This window comes from Strix aluco, chromosome 1, assembly GCF_031877795.1.
Source record: "Strix aluco isolate bStrAlu1 chromosome 1, bStrAlu1.hap1, whole genome shotgun sequence".
NCBI lineage: Eukaryota > Metazoa > Chordata > Aves > Strigiformes > Strigidae > Strix > Strix aluco.
Window position 1 is genome coordinate 58,458,113 of NC_133931.1, and position 19,808 is coordinate 58,477,920.

The 19,808-nt window shown below is 38.5% G+C and overlaps 1 protein-coding gene across 4 annotated transcripts in view; it reads left to right on the forward strand.

Annotated features, from left to right (window-relative positions):
* The window catches only part of LDLRAD4 (low density lipoprotein receptor class A domain containing 4), a 294,715-nt gene that overhangs the window by 69,010 nt on the left and 205,897 nt on the right, over positions 1-19,808 (forward strand). The window contains exon 2 of one of the 4 annotated variants that reach the window (XM_074822558.1): positions 4,139-4,287. The exons of the other annotated variants lie outside the window; for them this stretch is intronic. The gene's annotated coding sequence lies outside the window, so the exon portion shown is untranslated. The remainder of the gene's footprint in view (positions 1-4,138; positions 4,288-19,808) is intronic. 4 annotated transcript variants of the gene reach the window in all.

The window sequence follows — 19,808 nt, forward strand, 5'->3', positions numbered from 1 at the left end:
GCTGTTTCCAAGGCACTTGGGTGCTTGCTTAGTGCTTTGTGCTCTGTCTTTGAAGTCTCCTGTTGTCAGAAAATGCAGTGGAAGAGCAGCCAGCATCTCCAGTGCTCTTTTTCCCACTGCTCCAGACGCCTGTTCCCTGGCGTTCGCTGGGAACGGTGCTGGATGAGGGCTTGGGCCTCATCCAGCCTTGACTCTTCCGAAGGGTTGAGAGTCTGAAGGCAAGGGAAAGGCTTGGTTTTTGTCAGCTTATTTGCATATATAAGCATACAACTTAAAAATTAAATAGAACCAAACCCCATTCTTCTCCTAGGACTTGATATTGTAGTCCAGTTCTCATTGAGTGCACTGAAGCATAAAGATGGATGATTCACATTACCCATTGTTGCTTGGTACACCAAGAATGGTGTCTCACAGGTGACTATGTTTGCCCATAGCTATTAATCACCTCAAAATTTGGTAAACATGACATTTCAAAATGTTTACTAATTTAGAACAGCAGCAAAATAAAACCTGACATTATAGTAAAAGTAGATTAAGTATCTTACTAGCAGGATCCAGTGTGTCAAGGTATAATAATTTTTATCTGAAATTCTTGTTAAATCCTGCATTGGAAAACACAATAAACTTAACTAAGTGTCTGATGCCAGAAGAACTATGCCACTTATTTTCAATTGCTGGGATTTTTGAAGAATGCTGTCTAACAGGAGAATAAATTTGATTTAGGAAAAAAAACCGTACAGAAGTAGTACACACTTGATAATGATCAGGACAAAGATGCTGATAAGGGCTCGAATTTACAGAACTAAATTGCAAACAAAATCTGAGGTGGTGTGGGTGTATATGTGGTAAAGTTATCATGATGGTTGTACACTTGACTAGCAAGATAGCACGTCCAAAAAAGAATATTTGGGTGTACTGAAAGTAGGACACTGCTGCCTAACGTAGGCCTTTTGGTCAGCTTAAATGTACTCCAGGAAAACTTTACTCTCACAGTAGTTGACTGATCCAAGTTCTTAATTATTTTCCCATATTATCAAGCTAAGCTATTTGATTCTTTACCTATATGTGGATTTTATTCCTTCATTTCAGCAGCTTCCTCTTTTCATTTCGGCGTTTTGGTAATTCAGCAAAGATTATGTGTACACCTGGTAAATTATCTTCCCTCTTCTCTAAGCATTATGATTGGGACCTGTTAGGGAAATGCAGTATGTCTCTCTTTGCTTTTATTAAACAAAAGCCAACCTCAGTATTAACTCTTCCAGACGTTTTCCTCAGTTACCCACAGAAAACACCTTCAGTAATTTTTTTTCTAGTATTGAAGGCTGGGTACCTGGATCAGCAGGAGGTGAGAAAATAATGTTCTGTTTTATATTCAGGTTTATAGTCATGCACAAGTAACACATGAATGATTTTTTAATGAATGGGTAAGCAATTGCCAGTGTACAGTGTGCTGATACCTTGTTAATTATCAGTTGCACATCTTTTAAAGAAAACCTCATAATAATTGATAGCTACCTTTTTGTTTATAATCATTAATAGTATAAAATTAGTCTGCAGTGGGTATAGAAGGTGATAATCTATGTTAATCAATTATAAATGAAACCTTAATTTCAGTAAATCTGACAATGGTCACCAGAAATAATTTCTAAAAAACCCATCTTTTTGAGTAGTAAGTTTTTCCTAAATGTTACTATTGGGAATTGGCTGATGTTAAAGATATTCAGCATTTACCTTATCCTACTGGGATTTGCACTGCTTTTTTTAATTTTTTTGTCTCTTGGCTAAAGGGTAAACTTCTCTGATAGGTTTTTGGGTGGAGAGGAAGGATGGGTTTAGGGTGGTGGTGAAAGGCAAAATAGGATTAAAACATAATTTTGAGGAAGTACTTTAAACTGAACATTATCTTGTCTCATACATTAAGCTGCTGCACCTGCTCTCCTCTGACTACCCTTCACCACTGAGCTCTGAGCTACCACTCCTGCCTAGAGGTTTAAATGTGTCCTGCCTATGGAAGGTTGTATTTGTCATGTCACAGGTTTTTTCCAGCTTCCTTGCTTTCTTAGGTGTGGGAAAAATTCTGTAATGTGTAGAAAGGAGCGGGTGATGGATTTATTAAGTCTCTAACTCATAAGTAGCAGGAGGAGTGTGATGATGCTGTGTAAGGCCATGAAGGAAATTTCCTGGGTTACGGAGGCACAGATTCTTTGAGTTGAATGGAATGTGAACCTCCGCAGAGAGCGCTAAGGTCTGGGTTTTTTTAATCAAAGAAAAAAAAATTATTTTTGCATTTGTGAAGGAGCTTATTAAGAGCAGAATGATTGCACTTGTATCTTACAGGCACTGCTGCTGTGGTGGCAGAACCTGCAATGAAAACAAGGCTCCTCTACTTTGATAATGGTTTGTACTTGACTGTGTAGCGATTAATGCTTTTATATGAGGAGCAGGATGGAAACTCCTGAAGGACCCAATGAAGATGTTTATTGCTGATCTAAAAATTAAAGAAAAGGAGACACTTTGAAAGAAAGTAAATGACTGTCATAGTTAGTCAGACCTTACATTGGCTGTTTTCCAGGTCTGATGTCATATAAGAAATTCAGTTTGAAAAGAAGTAAACTTGAAAGGAAACCTTAATATTTAGTCCACAATATAAACAAATGTCTCAATCTGTGTTCTTAGGAGCTTCCATCCTCTTTATCATGCACGAAATACTCCTCCGGTTTTCTTCGCCTCTTCCCTTGAGTGGTGTTTTTGGTGGGCACAACTCTGCAGAATGTCAAAGATGTAGCCAGCAAGAGTCAAAAGAAAAGTCATGCAGAGGTAACATGAAGAGCAGGAGAGTAGCAGAGCTTGGGGCCCAGCTTGTGCTTCTGGATTTTAGTGGGGTTTTTTTGACAGGTACAGTTCCCTTGTGTCTCCCATGCAGTGCTTCCATACTTTCCCTTCCGTGCCTGTGATGGAGAAGTGAGTTGATGTGCATCTACCTACTGTTTCAAGATGCACCTTATGAGTAAGTAAGGGCAAGGAGAAGAATAGACCCCTTTTTGTCAACTTTTGATGCTGATTTGGTGCTGCTTGACTTGGGGATCGTAAGTGATTTAAAGATCTCTTTAATGATAATACACTAATATATTAAAAAGGAGTGTCCTCATATCTCCTTTGAATGGAAGGGTTGTTGTACTTGATTTGTTTGCTGTAGTTGTAAGCTCTCTGGGGTAATGACCTTTCTTATGTGGTTTGTAAAGCACTGTGTTTACTGATGGTGTTCTGCAAATTGCTGTAAAAAAATAATATGGGGGGATAATGTAGCAGCACTTACCTCTTCTATTCTTTTTTTCTCTCCAATGTAATAAAACGATATGATTATAATTGAAGAAGATACTGGGCTAATGTAGTCTAAATGCTGTTGTTTTCAAGGAATTAGAAGGCATTTATTAAATATTTAGAGTAAAATATCTTTTAAAATTCTGTGAAGATGGATATGTCAAAAGTTTGGTTTGAAAAATTCTGCTTTTATATAGCTATTAACTTAATTTTGAGGATGTCTGAAAATAGGTAGTTAACATGTCCATAGAGAGCAGTATTGTTTCAGGCATATGCTCTTTAAAAGCTCTGTCATAGTTTAGTTTGCTTCATATTTCTGAATACAGGAACCAAAATTAGATTGATTACAAGTAACTAAAAAGAAAATATTTTTAAATTTGATCCAAGTTGAGTCATGTTTTTAAAAAAATGCTGAAAACAAAGGTATTTTTCCCATTTTGAAACAGGTAGTAGTTTTTGCAGGGTTTTCTGCAGTATTTAGTGGTTTTTCAGACTTCAGATTGTGGACTCAGTTGATTATGTGGTAAATTTAGTTTTCACTGGAGAGGTGGGATGTGTACAGCTCTGCTGATTCAGAGAAAAGCTGGAGAATGCTGCTGAGGCACCCTGATTCATTTTATTATTTTTCTAAGTGTCACGATTTGGGGAATTGCAACCTGTGCCTTTTAAAAGATCGAGTTTTGTGATACGCAAAGTACCACATATTGAACAGAGACTAATATTGAATGTTGGCTGCTGTTCTGTAGTGATGAATCTGCTTATGAATGGCTGCAGAAAGTTTAAAGGTTATTATCTTGTGTTTGTTTACTTTGTAAAGATAAGATTTCAGAGAAAATCGAAGGGCACTGTCTGGAATTCCCAGTCACTGCAGTTCCGTGGAGAGCATCGATCCCTTCCTAGAGGTTGCCGGGGACTCATTATCTCCCTGTTCATTGTAGACTGCTGATGAAATCTCCAATATTTCAGGTTTGCAATTCTTTTATTGTTGTTTTGGCAGTTTGTCAAAATTAAATGGCTTAACCAAATCAATATGCTGTCTTGCTCGTTAACATCTGCATTTCACATGTCCAGATTTTTTTCATTTTGAATGTAGTCAGAATGGAATGAACCACAATGATGACAAAAAGAGCCTTTTTGGCCTCTGAAGCTCTTAGACTGTAAGGAACTTTCCGGAAAATAAACTCCTCTCTCAGTTATGCAATCACAGCTTCCAGCAGGATCAGTGATAATTGCACACATGTGCCCATGGGTACGAATCTGTCGCTAAAGAATAGATGCAGCAGGGTCAGAGACAGAATATAAGCTACGATGATCATGAACTTTACTTAATTTAGAACAACAATTTGTGTATTTGGCTGTGTTTATTAGTGAGACAATTAATTGCATAGTTAAGAATAAATAAATTACTTCCTCTCTGTTGTGATGGCCTCTCTTTCCATGGGGTGACTGAGCTTTTCACACCAATTTAAGTTGTGGGGATATGTGTCTTTAGATACATGTTTATCATTAGCTGAAATAACACAGCTGTTAAGAAAAGGTTTATTGCCATACTTGTTCTGCATGCTAAGCACATTCTGTGTACATGTCAAACAAAATGCCAATTTAATAGGCCCCCTCAGAGTTTCCGAAGGAGTGATGATGAAAGTTTGGCAAGTTGACTTGCGCTGTTCTGTATAAAATCTGCACGGCCATTATCTACCAGACACTTGCAATATGAAAAACGCCAATGGTGTTTTTACATTCTTAAGAGTCTAATAAGCTACACATGTCAAAACTGTAAAGTTGAATTATCTTAAGTGTGTATGAATATGGCAATACAGTTTTCTTATTCATGGGGAGTTATTCCTAATCTTAATTATAAATAAATAGCATTGGAAATATTTAAATATAGTACATGCATTTAACATTTCAGTGGCATACAGTGGGGTGGGCAAGGGTATGTGTTTTGGAAATGTCTTCCTGTGAGTGGCCCAGGCTGGGAGCAGCAGAGACTTGAGAGGCACCCTGCCTGTTACAGCTCTGCCACGTGCTGTGGGTACTTGCTTTCAGTGTGACCCCAGTGACGCTTTGAACTAGCAAAATCTAGTACAGGGATTTAGTCATCATTTGTTCTACTAAGAAACAATGTGGAACTAAAAATTGCACTTAGTCCTTATTTTACTCTGTTGCAGTTGAAAATAATTTCATGCCTTTCTTTTAATCACAAATGTGGTTCTGTAAGAACTTGAATCTTGCTGCTCTGCTAAGCATAAAACCCAAACCAAACCAAAAAACACCAACCTTTTTTTTTAATCAAATCATGAAATTAAAAAAAAAAATGTACTTTTGCTTCTTTTTGCTTCTTTTCTGTTCATTGAACTATTGGAATTAAAGTTTTTTTTCTACCTTTCTCTGTCACCATGTGGAATATTTTTGTAATCTGTAAACTGTGTTTTACTACCCAGAGCTATTTGTAGTATTTCTGAACGACCACTGATTTAGCTGAATTATTGTCTGAATTGAGAAGTCATACTACATGGGAAAATACAAAATCCTCATTAAAATTAGGAGACATTAATTTGATTTCAGTTTGTTTTGAGCAGAAACATAAGGGAAGTAAATAAAAGGAAAATGGCTTGGTTTAGACACAGCTGTCTACATCCTTACCTGACACCCCAATAATAAATACAGCAGGTTGGCAAATTCATATTGTCAGATGTATCGTACAGTGGTGAAAAGCTGTCTGTCCTTTGCAGAATAGATGGAGCCCAGTGCAAATGGTCAGGACGATACCCTACTTCTCCTTCTGCTGTCAGTTTACTTTTTGCTTCATTTAACTATCCAGCCTCTGCAGCCACACTGGAATAGGAGCTTTTCACAAAATAAACCTTTCCTCTTTCCAGGCAGCATCTGAAGTATGTAATAATACACTTTGTAATTTCCCTTTTTACCTCACATCAGATGACGGTTTGAAGAGCTCAGGCTGAGGGAGAGGGAAATTCAGGCTAACGTTTTTCACAGAGTTTATTTTGGGCATCAGCTTTGGGTGCCAAGCTTCAGAGGGAGGCTTTGACTTAAAGAGAAATCCTGTGCTCTTACCTTGTGCTCGCTTGGATTCAGCACCTCTGTCAGGCTTTAAATGTTTTAGACTGAGTACCCCAATTTAGTTATTCTTTTTGATAAACTGACTTACATGGGCTGCCAGCGGTCAAATGAACCCACCCAGAAGCAGGCAAAGGGAAGAGTTGTCTGAATGCCCAATTTTGTGCTTAGCTTTCAATACTGTCTTCTTGGGCCTCTCAGAAAATCTCTGTAATGACAAGGCAGGAAATCTTTTAACCAGACCTGAATATCTTTTAACCATCTTTTAACCATAACCTGAACCTGTCCCTGTTTTTAATGCCTTCCAGGCTAGGTAATCTTAAATAGTGTTTTTCATATTTGAGTTTCCTGAATGTGCTGCCTTTCTTTTTTTGCTTTGTTTATTCAATCCAAGTTCATATTTGAAAAATAAAGAGTAAATAATGGAGTATTTTCAAAATATGAAGTACTTACAAAATATGGACAATTTTGTCACCACAATGACATGTTTATGCTGATGTATCTCTACTGCAATCAATTAAGTTTTTCTGTAAGTGAGGAATAATTTAATCAGGATTACTGAGTTCACAGGATAGCTGAAATACTTCCACAGTACGCCTGTGAAGTATAGGATACTTCCATGAAGCCAAATGTGAATGTTTCCATTATAAGGTAATGGAGAGCGATGACTGATCAACGTGCTTAATTTTAATATTTTTTCTCTGTTGATCCCTGATCAGATAATTGCTCAACAAAGTCGCAATACCAGCAAAACATAGCTATGTTATTCTTAAGGGAAAGGTAGCTTTTGATATTTGAAATGTCAGTCCTCCAGATGTATAACACTTCCGCTAGCAGTTAGGAATTAACTACCTCTCAACCCGCCCTGGAAATTAGTGATGTTAATCTACCTAAGCACAGCAGCACAAAACCTCTCCCTTTACCCAGTTTTGTTCTCCCATCCCTGCTCTAAATGTTACCAGGATTTGTATGATTATGGTAAAGATTTTCTTTGAAAACGCGGTAATACAACTTAGGCACAGTTGGAAAGAGGTTAATTTGTTTTCAATTACTAGCTGCTTTTCCATTCTCATGGGACTAAAATCTTTGCTCCTGGTAAGTTACAACTGAAAATTAGATGGATTGGGGGGGGCTACTAAAAAAAAAAGAAAAAAAAGAAGAAAATAATTAACTTCAAATTACTGAATTTGGCTAAGTTGGGATGGCGGTGTCCTGTTAAGGCCACAGTATGAAGCAAAACCTTGTTTAAGCAGCTGCAGGAAGCTTACACTTTCCTGTAGTGTGTCTCCACTTTAAAATCTTTGTACTCGTTCGCTGACTGCTTTTTTTGTGTTGTAGTAATGATAAGCAGTCCTGACTTGGGAAGTGGGGACCTTACTAATAAACAAGATTAAAAGAAAAAAGCGTGTTTTACACTTGTTTAACTAATGGCTGTGTGACTGTAAATTGTATTGTAAGCTTGAATTCTGACAGCAGGTAACAGTCAAGTGCAGTTGCATTATTGTAGTCTGAAAATGTAAAATGTGGGTGCTTTTAGTTACCTGGAAGTGTTGTATTTTGTTGAAGAAGCCAGTTGTTTGCTCTTGCTGTTTGCTGCAGGAATAGAGAGCTGATGCCTTAGCAGGGAGAAAAATAACTGGAGGAAATGTTGGATGGAAAAATACTTTATATATTGATGTATGTGGTAGCATGAGTGTTTGAGGTCAGTATTATTCAAGGAATTGGCCAGTTAGATGCTGGCTGTGATGTTTTTTTGCTCACAAAAAACTTGTCATGAAACCCTTTAATCACATCATCTCTAGGTATCCACAAGTTTTTTATGGAGAAATATTTACAAAGGTGAATGATTTAAAATGACCTTTAAGAAGACCTTTCATAGCCAAGAAATATGCATACTTGCTAGTGAGTATCATCATGTGCACATTTCTATGTCACTTTTGCATTAATATTAGTGATTTTTCCTTTTCACCAGTAATGTTGCAGAGTTACAGGCAGCCAGTTGTATATTGGCAACATTCCTCTAAAACAGACTTAGATAGGAGAAAAGTCTTCATTTTTTCTGGGAAGGGAAAAACATCTCTTCTGCAGAACATTGTGATTCATCTCGGCTGTACTCGGTGAAGCCAGCCAGCAGGAAGCTGCTGAGCTGCTGAAACTTTTCTGCATAAGCTTTCAGCTCCGAAAAATACTTTTCTGCTCCTTGATTGGGGTATTGTTGTTCTTAGTCATCAGAGCCCAGGATCTCACCAGGCACCTCTGCCATATGTGTAAGAACACAACTTACTGCTGGGGGAAAAACTAGCTGAAACGTAGGTTTTGTTTAAGTGCTGGAAAGTTGTTAGTCATTCTTACCACCTCTGACTGTAAAGTGTCATGAAGTAGTATCCATTTCTTTTGAAAACTCTCTCCCTTGCTTATAAGTCTCCCCTGTGGACTTACAGTGAAAAGCAGCTGTTGAAAACGCCAAAGATTTTGTCCTCTGGTAGCCTGGTGTCAGTTCAAGGAGGAGACGATCTTTCAGCAGGTGAAAGAGGCTGCTAAAAGCTTATGGGGGTTCTGTGCTTTGTAACTTCTTCTGCCACGGGCACTTGAAGGTTTTCTTGCGTTTCAGCTGAGGAAAGCTGAAGAATAAGTGGATTTGTGCATGTGCATTTAGAGATGACCTATGAGAAACGTAAGGTAAAAAATAAAAAAAATGCTAGGAGGGCCGCATGATCTTTCTGTGGGTCAGTGTACAATGACTGTAAGCCCCAGGATTTTCATTTCAACACTAGGTAGCACCTAATAACATGTTACAACATCATATGACCCTGGGGTATGGGGCCAGTATTACAGCCATAGCTGTCTGCGATGTTTATTGTCCTGCTTTCTGTTGCTAGTTAAGAAATACATCAACTGCCTCACTTCTTGATAGTGATACCAGTAGACGGTCTCTGTTTCTTCAGTATGTAGAGCTCTACCAGCTGCTTTAGGCAGTCCAGAGATAGTTTTATTAACATCATGTCTAAATTAGTTGCTTTCATGACATGGACTTGATCTGAAGTGAATGTCTTTGCAGTCGCATGGGAACAAGGGCCGTTCTGCTTCTTAACTTGTCCTCTCATGCTGCGTAAAGCACCGTGTGGTTTAGAGAAACTCAAATCATGAATGGGCACATGAAGATTTTGAACCAAGTTTTTGTGATAAAGATGTGTCAGGTGGCTCAATTCTCACTAGTTTCTAATCAATGCAGTTCTTATTGAGCAGATCTGAGGCTGGACAGCCTGTGGCTCAGAGCTTGGTGCTGGTCTTTCATAGGTCTAGCTGGAAGGGAGGGTATGGGAATATGGCGTCTGGTTGGCTGTAGTTGCAGGGAACTGTCATCTCAGACACTCTTCAGTGAGAGAAGAAGCAGCAAGCTTTCTTGGGGTTTATGATCTCCATAGGTCGGCTCTGACAAGAATGCCGCAAGCTGTCTTCTATTTTTGGTCACTCCCTAAATTAGTAAAGAAATCATTGACCCTTGGGCTTTACCTTGTAACACTGAATGCTTGAAATCTTACATTTGATGTTTGAAAGCCCGACGGGGGACCTTCTCAGGATTTACGTTCTGCTTCAAGTTTCTGTTATTTCAGTGGTGACCCTGAAAAACCATCATTTTATAAGCAGAGAGCAGACACCTGCTCCACATCTGTTCCTTCTGTTCATCTGACTTCTGAAGCTCTTCTCATGTTGTTACAGTTACCCATCTTTTGTGCTCCTTGCCAAAAAGTTTGTGGTTCTCGGTTGTCATTTCAGGAAACAAAAGGATAGCGAGAAATCTCCTGTGACTAGCAAGGTAATGTTAGTTGTGGCTTTTGATGGTATTACTTCTACTGCAGAGCATCTTACAGCCTCAGGCATTTGGGTAATTTTGATTTCTCTCCTGAGCTCTCAAACCATTTTTCTATTCTGCTGGAGCATCAGAGAGGCAGATGGGCAATACTGTATCCTCCTAAGGTCTGTTTTAGCTGCAATATATGAAACAGAAATGTATTCTTGGCCTTCTTTCTTGTCCCCTACTCTTACAGTAGCTTAAATATTAGAAAGAAAAAAACAGTAACATGTTCAGGGGATTCAGTGCTTATAATTTTCTTTGTGAAATGCTTATTGAAAGTATCAAAAATTCAAACAATTATCCTTGGTATCCTAAGTGTATCTTTGCAATTTACACAAGTGATTTTGTCAGGATTCATTGCTTTGTAATCCATAATCCAGTTGAAAATCTGGTAGCACTTATCTGTGTGGAAAGCAGAAAGTCTTTTCTGACTTTGTGGTGGCTAGTAAAAAGTGATGCAAACCACTGTCACGTTTTCTAAATCAAATCTCTTGAGAATTCAGTTCCTCTATAGTTCTCTGTGACTGACCTTATCCCTGGGCATTTAGTGAGCGTTAGGTGGAGGTTTAATGCATCTGAAGGATGTGTAAGACTGAGCTGGATAAAGGTGCTTGTGTTTCTGGGATACAGCCTGGATTGTTTCGTGTTTGACAGAGTAGATGTTCTGCAAGTAACTGCCCTGGTTTGTGGCAGTAGTTCTTTTGGCAGACATAGATTGAGTGAATGCAGTGCAAGACAGAATTCCACTGAACTGGTTCTGAACTTCTAAAAAATACTGTTTGATAAAGCATGGATGCTCACGTAGATGAACTGTCTCAATAAAAAATTATAAGATAAAATAAGTGTTAGTTTTAAGGAGATACTGTGCAGCAGCATCTTTAGCTAACTAGAAGTATGTAGCCTGCATTTCAAATTGAAGAAGTAATGAAGCCAAAGGTAGAATACTCTTGTCCATTGGGTTTTGGATGGCAAGTGTGTCTGAAAGCTGTGATCTTTTGTGATGCCAGGATTATTAAAAAAAAGCATCATGCGATTGACCTCTTGTGCCTTCATCAGTTAGCCGTGTGGATCAAAAGAGTGCCAGCCAGCCATGCAAGGAATGTTTTTAAAGTGTCCTGGAGTTTGAAAACTTAGCATTAATAGGTGTTGTCTTTTAGATATCTTTTAGTTTAAAACTAACTTATCTAAAATGTTCAGATGAGTTCAGCCCTAACTTACTAAACATTCTTGAGTTCCTTCCCTTGCAGGGCAATATACCTGGGGTTTAGCTACATGTATCTTTACTTTGTTAGCTACAACTTCCAGTGACTACAGTGACCCAACGAACTTCTTCTGAGGCAAGACGTTGTCTAATTGAAAAGACAGGACCCAGGCTGAACAGGATTTTACCTGCCTGTTAGTCCTGCCGAAACCTGTGTTTATCCTAGGGTCTGGAGGGTGTGTGTCGTTCATGGACTGTCCTGGATCTTCAAGGATGTCCCTTTATCCATCTGAAAAATGATGTGTTCCAGTTCTTCGTGGGTTATTTCTGCTGGTTGTAAGCAAGGGAGTGGAGTGTGGCATGGGTGCCAAAGACTGCTCTGGCTTCTCATAAGTGCTAACCACTGCTCCTATGTGTCTGTTTTCCTGCATCATATATTCTAACACCTGGATGAGTTTAACTCTTTGTAATTATATGACAAGTAACACTAGTTTTCTTTTGTATGAAACAGTAGTCATTATAGAAATGAGTCACGGTACCATGAATGGCAGTACTCAATAGCTTGTCAAACATTAGACCTTATATAGTGGAAAGGAAAAAGCCTGGTTCAGAATCTAAAGAGGGAGAGCAGTATCTAAACAGTGATAAGTTAAACAAAAAATTAGGAAAGACAGGCTGGATGATAAGTGTAGGAAAGGCAGATGAATCACTTGAGTTGATGAGAATGACAGACTCTGTGTCATAGCAAATGCCTGCTCCATGAACAAAAGAATTAACAAGGTAGTAAATGTTGTAAACACATCTTATATAAGACCTAGTGTTTCATGTTAAAGAAAGGTTTATTGTGATTTTCATAATGAAATTTGCATGAAGAAGAAAGGGATTTTTAAATAAAAGCTTTGCCCAGTGCTTCAGTGCCACAAGAAGACTTAATTGAAAAAAAATTAATTTAATTTTGGAGTAAATTTGACTCATCCTTTAAAAAAAATTGCTATGGTGATAGCAAATTAAGCGTACGGAGTGTGTAGGTTATTCATAAAGTCAAAGAGACAGGTCACTTCAAACTGTAGAGAATAATAAAGATTAAAATGCTATAACATTAATTTTCCAAGTGTAAGCACTGTAGTGTGTGATAAGAAGGAGCTGCATGATAAGATCAAGCCTTATAAAGCTCTACAATAACTACTGCAACCAGTAGGAAAGGCTACCGTTTACTGTTAGAGCATTTTTTATTAATATATATTGAAATATTGGTTGTTTCCACGTGGATGAATCTGTCTTGCATTAGCTGAGACACTTGTCGCAGGATACCAAAATCTGTGTAAGCATAAATAAACAAACATAATCAGTCAAGATCACTTCATCACAAAATTTACTTTGTTTATTTTGGCAAGTCTGCTTAGTTTTAACAAGTATGGTCCCAAACTTGAACCCTGGGTCTAAAATCCTTAAGAAAAACTTGAATTGGAATTTGGACTTCACAGATTTTGTTTTCCTAGTTAGAAAATGATTCCAGACTTCGGCCTGGGCTGCATACTTATTCATGAGAAGGTAACAACCCTTTTATATTAGGTGTTATATAAACATGTGTCAAAGACCCAGCATTATTTTTTATTGAGCTGCAAATAACATGTGCAGTTTGGAGTCAGTTTTTTTATTTACTGAGTGCTGCTGGCATGCTGATCCCCAAACTGAATAGACAAGAGAGGGTCTGAGCTGAGAGGAACATGCGAGCTTTCAACAAGAGGAAAAATGGCCGAAAAATACTCAGCTGCCTTTTTCCTCTTCCTTTGCCTGTCAGCCTTCCTGACTGAAATAGACTGTGTGTAAGAGGCGCTGTCTTTAACAGGTAATTCCTGTAAGGTAGGTATCATTGTCTGGGGGTATGGCGAGGGAGCGGAGAGTCTTAAGGAACCTGTAGCCCCTGAAAGTGCTGGGAGAAGAGAGTCTGCCTGGTTGTCTGCAAGGGCATTTGACAGCAAGGGCATCCTTCCCGAGGTGCTCACTGCTGTAAAGCTCTCCCAGTCCTTGGTTGTTGGTGGGAATGTGGGACTAGTTGACCTTTCATTTCAGGGATTTTCTGTGTTGTACTCTAAGCATCTGGAACTCTTCCATGGTCTCAAATAGAAATGATTGCCTTCATAAGCAGGTTTTGTAAATATAAGTCCTAACCAGCATTATGGACTTTTGTTCCTTCAAAGGACGAGTAAAAAGTGCTGAGGCTGCACCTGGAGTTTGAAAAAGAGGATGTTGAATCTGATGTAGAATTTCCTGGTGGAATTTGGCTTGAAAATGTCAGAATTTGGACCTAATTTGTAGCAAAACCAAACATAACTCAGGAAGGGTAGTAGTTATCGGTACACATGAATCCAGCTCTTAAGGTGGTTACAATTTGCCATTTTTTCCTATTTATTGTGGATTTTTTCCCAATCTGGAGTACACCAGTGGAATTTATGTGGCTATAGTGCTTTCTGTACTAATTCTGCAAAGCTAGTTAAACTTTTCTTTTTTAGCATAATATTGGTGGCATTGATAGTAAGTACAAATGAGGAAGCAGATGAGAGGTTTTGAAACATCAGATTAGAATAATCACAATGTAAACATGTAATACACCAGAATAATCAAATGGTTTTCCAGTCTTATGGATTTTTCTTGCTGATTGCATTAACCTTTCTTCCAAATGTAGGTGGGATAGCCTGATGCCCGCCTTGGTAGTTTTATGGTTTTACATGATCAATTGTTAACTTTCTTACTCAGAAGCCAGTAATTTGTAATGCGACTCCTTTAAAGGCTCTTTTTGATCCCTTTTTTCCAAGAGCAGTTGGCATTATTTTTTATACTGTCTTTTCAGGTAATACGTTTTTATAAAAGACTGTTGGAAAAATTTTGCTGGTTTCCCATTTATCGCTTGCACTGTAGTTGCCAGGAAATTAGATTGGTACTATGGGCTTGTATAATGCTCAATTTTTTGCCCCTCAGCTTTCTGACATATGATGTAGTCTCATATTCAAATACTGAAGAGAGGAAAATAATTTCAAGCTTTTTAATATCACCCTTCTCTTCACTGGAAGGAGAAAAGGAAAAATCTTCTGCACGCATAGAAGTGAATAGAGAATTTTCAGCACACCAAGTTAATTTTTTCTAATGTTTGCTTTTTAATCCTCGGTGAATGCCTGATTCAGAGTTTAGTGATGGGGAAAAACTTCTACGTGTGTTATTAAAGATAAATTATATTTCTGTTGCTGGGAAGGAGGTATTCAGTAGCTTGTTAAAAACTGACATTTCCTCTGCCACGTAGATTTGGTTGGTTTGTTTAATAGAGCACTTAAGTGATTTTTTTATGCATTGGGATTTTCTCCAGCATTGAAGATGATTTTTTCAATTGGATTTTCAAACATTCGAAAATTGGAGTAAGAAAAGCAGCATTGTTTAGGGTCCTGGCTAGGATTTTAAAAACAGGAACAACTCGTAGTGTTCCTTATTAAATTTAATTAATTGCTACTCATGGGCAATATGGCTGAGTTATTGTTGCAGTGAGGCCAATAACTTAAAAAATTTGGAGTTCTGTATGTTCAGACCTCAGTTAGCGCTTTGCCTAAGAGTATTTTTATTATTTAAAAAAGTGTTTGTCTTTATTTCAAAAGGGAATTGAAGAGTATCTCACTCATGGATTTTTAAATCCTTTTGGTGTTTCCGTGGCTAAATCTTTGGCAAGAATTCAGTCAGGTTTATTGTCAGTTAAAAAAATACCTGCTTAATGGTGAGATACATGCCATTAATTTGATCTCAGTCTGTTTTCTGTTGTACAGATGTTCACATTACAAAATCATTATTGTCTACTGGTAATCAACGCTCCTATCGGAAAAGCTGATATAGGAGTGGGGAACTAAATGGGTGTCTGAAGTCTCATCTTATTCTAGAGATCGTCGTTCCAAATGAGCAATAAAGGGGACTGTGTGAGGAAATGCATATTCGGTGCATCTGAGATGTCTGTTCTACAGCTAAAGGAAATACTCCAGTCTGACCGTTCACTCGCTCAGCACCAAGCCTTTATGCATTGAATAATTATTTTTAATGAATAGCATGGGGAGTTAAATCCTTATGACTTAGTTATTTCTCAAGTGAACTGAAAGTCTGTTTCCATAGTGAATGTGAACTAGTAATTTGTGATAGGAGTTTGAAGTAATGTAGTTGTGCAAACCTTTTTATGGTCAGATGAAATTTGCCAAACGTTTTAGAAAGGTTTGCATTTGATTATGAGAAAATAAATCTAAGGAGTTCATTCTGACCCTTGGCTGAAAAATGAAGTGAATATACACAGTGGCCACTCTTAAGTATTAATGTATTAAGTATGCATGCTTGGAAAATGTATAAAATGGAAGATGTACTGATTTCTTCAAGCTCTGTCCTCACTGTATGAGGCATAGTGCTCTTGGGTTTACTTACAAAATGGTGAAATGAATGTGGCTCCCCCAGGTAAAATTCCAGTCAGAGTGAAGTTATTAGCAAAATTCCCATTGAATGAGGTGGGGGCAGAATTTTGCTGAAACACAGGACACTTGAAATCCAGTGCAAGGTCAAAAAACCAAAAACCTAATTCATACTTGAAAAAGTATGTGTGTGTCTCAGACTTCATACCCTTCTTAAAATGTATTTATTTTTCTTCAAACTCACATCTCTCTTTAGACCACGTTACTAAGTTAAATCAGAGTGAGCTTGTTTATAGAAATTAACTGCTCACTGTGTTCATAAAAACAATTGGTAATGCACTAATAAACACCCCTCCAGTTTGACAGCTTTTCTGTGTCCATTTATATTTCTTTGACAGGATATAATTGGTCTTTGACACAAAGTATTAAAAGTGTTAATCCTAAATAGATGAGCTGTTCATTTTATCCTCATTCAGGTAACCAAATTTTGAAAAACAAAAGCCTTTTCTTGTATTTAGTTTCAAAGTGACTTGGCAACATACATTCTTGTTTTTAATTTGCGCTATATGGTGACTCATAAAAAGACTTTTAAAACCGATGTGGAGATGCCGTCTCCGTTGTTTTCTTGTTCTGACGAAGGTAGAGCTATCTGCTCTCATACTGTGTATAAATGGGGTTATCGAGAAATGTAACCCAACCCGTCAGTAAGACTGCAGCACTGAAAGAAATACTTTACAGCTTCTTCCTAAGCTCTCGACTTAAACACTCCCTGGGGCAAACCACAAGCCCTGCTGTCAGTTTGCCTGGGAGAGGCAGGGAGGACCAGCCTGCCTGTCGGATCTCTGTGGTCACCGCTGCCCGAGAGAGACCTGCTCAGAGTCTGGGAACCGTTAATCCTTAGTGCTCTGAAGGAGGACAGAGCCATGGGCAACACTGTGTCCAGCTGGGGTTGAATGACTAGTGTAGTTGTAACATATGCTTGGGAGAGGAGCTGCTGTCCCAGAAGTGGTCCCCACAGGTACCTGGACCAAACCTGCAGAGAGACCTGAGCGAGCCCATGAAGAGGAGTGAATGGAGCAAACCATCGCGCACGCTGCAGGCGCTGGAGCCGGAGCGTGGGGAGGTCCTGACTCTCTCACCCCTCTGCTGAGTGGGGAGCTGCTGCGAGGGCAGGGAAGAAAGTCCTCCTGAATTTTCTCTCTGCTTTCTCAATGAAAAGCTAAAAACAATTTCTCGGCCCCTAAGGAGAAACAAGAGAGACTGTAGCTTTCTGGGTTGGTTCCTTCATATTTTAATAAGAGTTTGGGATTTTTTTTTTTTTTAATAGCCAAACTTAATTTCTCCCTGCTATGTGGAGAGAGGAGTCTCTGTCTCAGCAGAGAGGAAAATCAGGCAGCTTGATCAGCTAATGAGGTTAGAAAGTAATCCTTATTACAGTTATTTCTGCTGTTCGTCGCTGCTTCGGGAAGTAGCTCTTACTGGGGATTGTCCTGTGTTTTTTTTGATAAAAGGCATTTTCCATGGTAGTATTTTAGCAGTTGTCTGTTACAAACCATTTTGGCTTGGTTCTTCTTTCTTGGCTTACCTTCATCTCTGCTACTCATTTCTTTCATAATTTATCTAAACAGCTTTCCACAAAGCCTGAGAGATCATACCCTTCAAAGCTGAATTGTATTTCTTAACTCTCATACTCCTCCTAGAGAGCTGTCAGGAGGTGGTTTCACATTTGAAGCGAAGATTGCTTGTTTCACCTCAGCCAGTATTTTTAGTTAAGCATTTTTCCTCTAGGCAATTTCAGATGGTCTCTACTGGATCTTTAGTAACATACACGCTAGTATGTTTTATTTTAAGTTGTTATTTGTAGTTTTGCTATAATTTGGAGATAGCCAGAGGCTGTACCTCCTGTAAGAAAAATATTTTCATCCTCCTTAACTTGAAGGAACTTGCTCCGTTAACTGCATTTGACTTAATGTCTTGAGATTAAACACTAACCTGAAAGCTATTAATCAGACCTCTGGTTTAAAACAACAAGGGCATAATTCACAAGTCAAATTTAGGTGGTGGCATTAGGTAGTTAGCAACTGGGTTTAATAGACTCTGCTATTGTATGTTTGGTTATGACTTTCCTGGTTGATAAAATTACTTGTTTGAGATTCTTTGGTTTTTATTCTTCACATTCACTAAGAATTGCTTAGTTATGAACTCTAAAAGCCTGATCAATGAGTTTGTTAAAAATATGCATAATAAGGTAGTGAGGATCGTCTTTTCTGCGTGCTAAAATTTATTTTTGGTGCTGTGTTAGGAGCAAAGAAGGTTAGCAAGGCAACGTTTGCATTTCAGCATCCTTTTAACTCCTGCTTCTGGCAGATCATAGAGGTTTAAGAAATACTTTTGCTTCTAGCCCATGTCCTACCCACACTCCTTCTCCTGGTCTGACGGAGTGGGCAGTGCAGTACAAGCCAGAGTCACTGCGGGTGGCTGGTTTTGGTAAGGTGGGCACACTTACTCCTCAGGAGAAGCTCTGTCTGCGATAGCAGAGCTCTCTGTGGCTAACCTCGTGAGAGGGTGGCTTGAGAAGACAGAATAATATTTGCCTTTTCTTTTGGCAAGTTGCAGAGTATCCCATTTCCCCCACATTTTCTAAGTAGAATAAATTCACATGTTGTAATTTTTAAATTTGTTGTTATTGGTTAGTCAAATCTGCAGTAATTTTATTGTCCTGCTGACACCAGGGGATCATGACAACATATATGTCTGCCTTCACCCTACAAGCAGGCAGAAACTGTCAAGCATACATTTTTTCCTACTCCTGTACTGTGGGAGTGGAAGATGCTGGTACCTGCAAAATGGTTGGTAACCATGGTGGTCTTGGTGATGGCTACTGGAAGTGCTCTAAGAATACTCCTAAAGTTGTTTACAAGCCTCATCTGAGATGGTAGTTGTCGGGAGCAAAGAGCTACCCTCTTGCCACATTAAATTAGTTTTCAAAATTCTTTTGCGTAGTCTTGTAATGCATTACATTAGCATTACAGTACATTACTGTTGTCCCTTGTATGCTGTTTCTTCTGGGAAACATCTTTGGAGAAGCCTCCTCCTCTGAGATTTGGATAGCCAACTAGACAGGAACAGGCTTTTAAACTTGAGATTTCAAATCTTTCACGTACATATTTTACACATACAAGGAAACGCATCAGATTTAATTGTAAACAGCTCATGGACTCTATCTGCGTGTTTGGATGGGTTGTGTGAGTTCATAAAAGAATAATGTCTTGGTAACTACCTTGCTTACTGTCTAAGGTTTTATGGTCATATTCTTGGCGTTCGTTTTTCTGTGTTATTAATGAAAGTTCTAGCTATTAGCGGAAATATTTCTAGCAGAAGTTTTCCACGGAAGCTCTGCTAACCTTCATGCTTCCAAAAGTGAGGGGTGAATGTGTGTGAACTATACACATGCACAAACTGTAAAACAAATGTGTATAATCTAGCTACTGCTCTTTATTATATATTTGCTATTGTATGATTGTTTTCAGCTGCTTATCACTTCACATGTCTTTAACTTTTGGACTGAAGTTTTCCATGCTGGCTGCCTACATTCCGGTATGGTTTATTTTAGTCAAAATAGCCCCACAGTTTCCAATAATAGGATTAATAAAAAGCATATTTTGCATTTGTGAAAAAGAAATACTCTGGTGAACTTCTCTTGAGAAGCTTACAGTTCTCCCTTATTTAGAAATTTGGCAGAAATTTGGTTTTTGCTTCTTAACTTTCTAGTGCTATCAGTACATACTAGTAAAATTTTGCTTGTCTCACCTAGTGTATGCACATGGTTCTCCTGTCAGGACAGGGTCGGAACAGAGTTGTTAACCAGGACTGAGGCCATATGCTGAGGACAAGGAGGAAAAGCAGTATCAGACATGCA